The sequence below is a fragment of the Phasianus colchicus genome, chromosome 2 (assembly GCF_987193195.1).
Source record: "Phasianus colchicus chromosome 2, bPhaCol1.hap1.1, whole genome shotgun sequence".
In the NCBI taxonomy this organism is placed as follows: Eukaryota; Metazoa; Chordata; class Aves; order Galliformes; family Phasianidae; genus Phasianus; species Phasianus colchicus.
The window spans coordinates 101,650,183-101,656,348 of NC_143437.1; the positions used below are offsets into that span (position 1 = coordinate 101,650,183).

The following is a 6,166-nucleotide window of genomic DNA, read 5'->3' on the forward strand; positions in this document are numbered from 1 at the left end:
ACTAGCCACAGATAAATCCAGAATTCTGGGTCATCTGAGATGGCATTATTAGGATTGTTTCCACATTCTCAGCCTCGGTAGTTAAATGCACAAAATAAAAGAAAGGAGGGATGATTTGTTTATCATTTGGTCAAACTGTTCCAAGATTTCTGAGGAAAAAAATCTCATCCTGACAGGTTCATAGTTATAAATAGCCATGCTGCGTGCACACGGGTAAATGCTGCATTCCAGTGGGTAAGAAAAAAGGATCAAGAAATGGTTAGACTCATACAATTTATGGTAGCCCTTGGACGGATGTGTTGTGTGAGTACAGGCACACACCATACATGAGATCATCCACCAAGGATTTATAACTCCCAGCACCTCTGTCCCAATGGCACCATGTGTTTATATGGCCCATAGGTTCATAATTGGGAACTGAAGGTCTGCCTCATCACTTCTGGAATTCTGTAGATGTTGTTCTGAAGGACACCAGCTGTAACCCACACTCCCTTTTATATCCTGGCTCTATTTTGGTTTAAAGTGAAATCTAAAATATATCTTTTTTTTTTTTTTTCTTAGCAAGGAATTCTGAAACTAGAGAAGGGGAGCAGGCAACAACTGGCCACCTTATTTCCATTCCTATTGTTGTAAAACCTTGTCTCCATATGCGGGGCTTTTACAACAGCGTGCATTTCCCTGGTGTTGTATGCACATCCCTCCACGCCTGAAAAGCTGCCAAGAAACACGGAGCATTCCCAGTCTGCAGCAGGAATAGCCGTGCTGAAAAGCTGTGAAAACATCAGCATTCAGAGCCTCCCTGCAACCCGGTGCAGGGATGCGGTGGCATGGGACCAAACCTGTCATGACAGAACCTGGCCACAGGAGAAGGACACACATGGAAATTCGTTATCAAAAGCATGCTGCCAATAAAGGAAAACGAGATGATGATTTTCCCAAGCACTTTTTCCCAGGGGCAGGTGGCAGGTGAGGATGCTGCCGGCACGATGACCATCCCTTGCTCCCTCTGCTGAGCCCTCAGAGCTGTTGGTAGCAGGAAATCTTATCTGCTATGGACACACCCTTGGGTAGCTGTGGTAACAAACACAATATTGCGTGCTCCATGGAGATAGGATTGTTGTGGTTAACCGATGTGTTACACACACCGTTAAGCAGCTCCTGCTCCCAGTGAGGCTACATGCTATTCAGCATCGTTTTTGTTGCCTATGGTCTAAGGCAGTGCTTTCTTCTGATACAACCCAGGACTACGTAAGCTTGTCACTTCAGCACCCAGCTCAGTTATCCCATGGGATGGTCTGAGGGGCCACTTTGAAGCAGTTTTCTTGCCAGCTCCCCCCAGACATTCTGCAGAAGGTGGGTTGTGCTGCTGGGGGAATAGGGATGCATACAGCATTCCCAGTGCTTGTGTGTTCATCCTTCATCTGTCAGAGGGAACAGAGAGGCTTTTCTGTCACCTCTTAACTACTGGAATGGAGGCTCAAATAGCAATTATCTTTCTATTTTGGAAAACAACCCTGGGTGCATCCTGCCTTCTGGTGGACTCAGAGGCGCTTGTGCTGCTTTCCATAGGGGAGACATCTGCAACTTGCACTATTAAAGGTGAAGAAAAGCAGATAACAGACAGGAGCATTGACCTGGCAGCTTATCCTCTGCAAATCTGTTCTTAGATACATATGGACTCAATGTTTGTTCTTTTGGGTCACTTCCAGCTCAGAGTATTCCTTACAGCAGAAATGCTCTCAATGCTCTCAATGCCTCTGAACTTGCTAGGTGCATGTTCCTTTGTCTCTCTCTCTCTCATATATTTTATAAATCCTTTCAAACTTCACAGTTTAAATTGCAAAATCTAAATGAATATCTTAAAAGATTCAGGTTAAGTATTTAACATTAACATGGTTGGGGGTGATTTGTACTGCAATGGCTTGGGAATGGCCTCAAGTTGTACCAGTTGTGTGGATAATGGGAAGAACTTCTCTGAAAGACAGTGATGCAGTGGCACAGGCTACACTGGCAGGAATACCTGGGGGTATTTCAGAAATGTGGGTACTGAGGGGCATGGTTTTGTGGGCAATATTGGTGATAGGTGGATATTTGGGCTAAGTGATCTTAGAGGTCTTTTGCAACCTTAATGATTCTGTGGTGCTAAGCTGGTAGGCCTGAGGGGTTCTTGCCCCTCTGTGGGTAGGAGATAAGTGAGTGATAAGAGAGGGACAGCTCTGTGCACACACAGAAGGACGCAAAGGACACACACAAAGGATTCAATTTTTTTCTTTTCCATCTGACATTTAGCAATCGTAACTTTTCGTTTGAGTAATAAATGGGTTTGTCTTTTTCGGCAAAACTGCGTGTTGCTGAATTCCAGATGTTGCTGTTTATTCAAGACAAAGTTCATCCACAGAGAGGGGTCAAGAAAAAAGATTTGCTGAAAGAGAAAAAAAGGAAAGGTTTTGGGTGTAGGTATTATTGTTATGTGGAGCTTTGCACGAGCTGAATTATGCCAGTGCAGTGACTCAGCCTGGGAAAGTGAAAATGACTGCCAGTGCCTGCTTCCTCCATTAACCTTTTTAATGTGAACTTGTAAAATAATATGTGATCTGGGAGATGGGGAACGAGTGAGCATGTACTGAAATAGCTTCCACAGGAGAAGTTAGAATCTTTGTTTATGTGACGGTGAAAGAAATAACACTTTGCTCATTTCAGCCCAGTCCTGGCTTAAGTGCAGCTCCCTACAGGCAGAGATGGAGCAGGCAGGGGAAGTATGTGATTAAAGATGCTGCTTATTTGGGTTGTGCCCTAATTGCTTCTGCCTTGGACTAAGTCCCCAGTGTGTTTGGTGCTGTGTGAAGCCAAACTCAATCCACCTTAGTGCATTTATAAGCCAAAACAAGACACCACAAGCATTGCTCAGAGAGGTGGAGAAAATGAAACATTCTTCACTTGCTGTCCTTGAGAATTACAAAGGCACATCTTGCATTTTTCCTCGTTTTTCGTCTTGGGAATACAGAAAGAAGCCAGTGGGACCGTCAGGGCTGTGCAGCCTTCCCTTGGGAGCAGGAGACACAGGGAGAGGAGCAGAGCTGCCTTTAGTCCCTCAGTGTAACTAAACCCAGCCTGCAAATCCACCCCCAGTTTTGGCAGTTATCCTCTGAAGCGGAAGGGAAAATAAGCAGAATATAAGAAAGAGAATTGTTTAATTTTGCAGATAAGATGTGCTTGCTACCTGCTTGACTGGCTGAGGGCTGCTGAGATACCTTGCAGCCTACCTAATACCACGGCATGGAAGTGCCTATTCAGGTGCTAACTCAGCCCTTCATCCCTCTCAGGTGGCATGAAACCTGATGGGATGGGTTCAAAGTGTGGTATGTACTGTGTGTGTCCTGCTGGCCCATCCAACACCAGCTGCTGTGATAAGGGATGGAGATGGGGGGGACCAAGGGACACTATGTAGTGTTCTGCCAACCTCTGTCATCCCTCCTGTCATGGCACTCATTCACCTCCTTGGAGGAACCTCTGGGAAGGAAGATGGGCCACTGTTGGCAGTGATTGCCTTGAAGTGATTGCCCTTGCAGAGGATGAATAAAGGATGAAATGCTGGTGCTCAGCTGCACTTTGTTAAGCACCTTTGCCTCTTCTCGGGAAGAAATCTGATCTCTTTTTTCATCCCCCGGGAGCATTTTCTCCTTGCTCAGAAAGAGCACTACTGGGTGGTGTCCTTATGAGCTGCTCTCCTTGCTGTGAAACTATCCCTCTTGGCAAAGAGAATGATTGATAGCTCCCCAGGGCTTCTGTTCCCACTGGGTTTGGTACCTCCTTAATTAAAAACTAAATGTATAATTGATTTTATTTTATTTTTTTTTAATTTTTAATTTGGTTTGGCTGCCTTTGAGAAGGGGGAAGGGCAATCAACCTCTCCTCTACTTACAAGGAGGAATATTTACCTGGACGCAGCCTAATCTGACTTTTAAGCAAACACATTAATATTTGTTTTTCACCACATTGAAACCTGCTGTTAACATTCCTGGTGCAGAAATGTATAAATATTGACTTTAGGAGTCAGCAACGTGGTTGGTATACAGAGGTATATTCTGCTTCACAGAATCACAGAATCACAGAATCACCAAGGTTGGAAAAGACCTCCAAGATCATCCAGGCTAACCATTCACCTATCACCAATAGTTCTTACTAAACCATGTCTCTCAACACAAAATCCAAATGGTCCTTGAACACTTTCAGGGTTGGTGATTCCACCACCACCCTGGGCAGCCCAGCAGAGTGCATTTATCCATTCAGTTCAGCAGAGTGCATTTATTCCAGCAGAGATGTCATCTTCATTTTTTTTTTTTTCATAGCTGTACCAAATCTTGTTTCCAATTTGAAGTTACAATCAGGATAGAAAAGTCCTAATGAAGGGGAAATTAATGGCACAGATCAAGCAATCAGCACTGACTGAAGGAGTGGAGATCATCCCAGGGAGGAGACAGAGGTTGTAGGCTGATTTGCTGTTCCCCCCTGCCTGAGCTACTTATCTCAAGTTTCTCACATCACAAGATTATTCATATTTTCTTACATGACAGTATTTGTTAGGAGAGCTAATGCAACATTCCTCTTGTGTTTGCCATGAGGAGATACACAGCATTACACAGCCTACAGTGTGCATAGACAAGGTGAGTAGAACATCGGAGACGATAATGTTATTGTTTTAGCAATTTCTGGGCTGGGAAATCACCCAGCAGGACATTAAGGGACATTCTTGTGGCAGACTGCCCATAGCACCCTCACTGTACATCACTTCTCTGAGAATGCTCCAATCTCATCAGAACTAATGACACTTGATGTGTGCAAAAACAGAAATGTATTTTGCAAAAAGATACAATTTTTATTTGAAATTTAGTAAAAAGGGACCCAATAAATCTACCACAAGTAGATTCCAGCTAAGAGTACGTATTTAGTTATTTGCTATGGAGCAGAGCTGCTGAGAAGGTTGTAGCATTGCCACAACTTGCTGCTGTCCCAGAGCCGTGTTGCTGTGTGCATGATGCTGTGATGGAAGAAGAGCACAGTTCAATGCTTTCCACATAACAGCATAAGTGTATGAACACATCTGTTCTGATGACTTAGCAGTCACAGACATGGGGTGATGGTTGGACTAGATGTAATCTTAGTGCTCTTTCCAACCTTAATGATTCTTTGATTTTATGACTCTTCCCCTCTATTTTGTACAGTACTGAACTCTAGTCAATTACTGATGCCTACCTCTAACCATATTGGTAGCAGTACCACTGATGATGCTTGAAAGGCTGCTGCTGGTGAACATTGCCACCAACAAGACTGTGTGCTGGAGTGTCTTCTCTGGGTCTGCAGACATCTCAGTGTCCAATATGATGGACAAGTTGGCATCTGTACTTCTTCAGACAGTATCTATGACACGTGAACAGCATGTTGTCCCCTTCCTTCTTGTGTCCCTAATGAAACCCAGTGCATTACCATCACACCATGTTATGCTGCTGTACTGGATGGCGTCAGTGGTGGTGCAGGAATGGGACTTTGACACGTAGGGAGCAGAAAATAAACATTCATGTTGGAGTGTAGTGCTGTGTACATGTCTGGTGCCAGCCAGGTCAGGGTTCACACAGCCAGATCACCTTTGAAATTCATCTTGCTGCTGTCCCTCCATGCCTACCTTTCATGTGACTTGTTTAGCAGGCAGTAATTCAGTTTTATTTTAACATCATGGTGTCATCAGCTTAATTAGTCATAGAAGGACTCCCTTCCTCTATCTCCCAAAATTGCACTTGACTTCCTCAGATTTTCCCCACATCACCCCATCTCACTGGGGACTGCATGCTATCTAATGGTTAATGAAAGGAGACAAGCTCAGATTACAAGGCTGTCTGAGATCTGTGTATGTGTACTGTTTTGACAGCAGAAACTACAAACAGATCATTTTTGTTGACCTGTGCCCTTCAATCTGTTTGAAAGCAATTCCTTCCTCAGCACTGAAACTGATGGTGGAAACATAATTTGTGTGGAAAATATTGTCTCAGTACACTCTTGCCCAATGGTTTGTTTCCTAATTCTGATGATCCAAGCTAATACTCATGCTTCCTTGGTACTACCTGAGTGCTGCCAGTGACTGTGTAGATGGGTCCATGCTGGTGAATTAGAG

The 6,166-nt window shown here is 44.1% G+C and overlaps 1 long non-coding RNA gene across 1 annotated transcript; it reads left to right on the top strand.

Annotated features, from left to right (window-relative positions):
* Positions 1-1,095: 1,095 nt before the first annotated feature.
* On the top strand, positions 1,096-5,381 carry LOC149919228 (uncharacterized). Its single transcript, XR_016464550.1, has 4 exons — positions 1,096-1,353; positions 4,350-4,483; positions 4,575-4,664; positions 5,223-5,381. It is a non-coding gene; the product is annotated as an uncharacterized LOC149919228 (long non-coding RNA).
* The last annotated feature ends 785 nt before the right edge of the window (positions 5,382-6,166 follow it).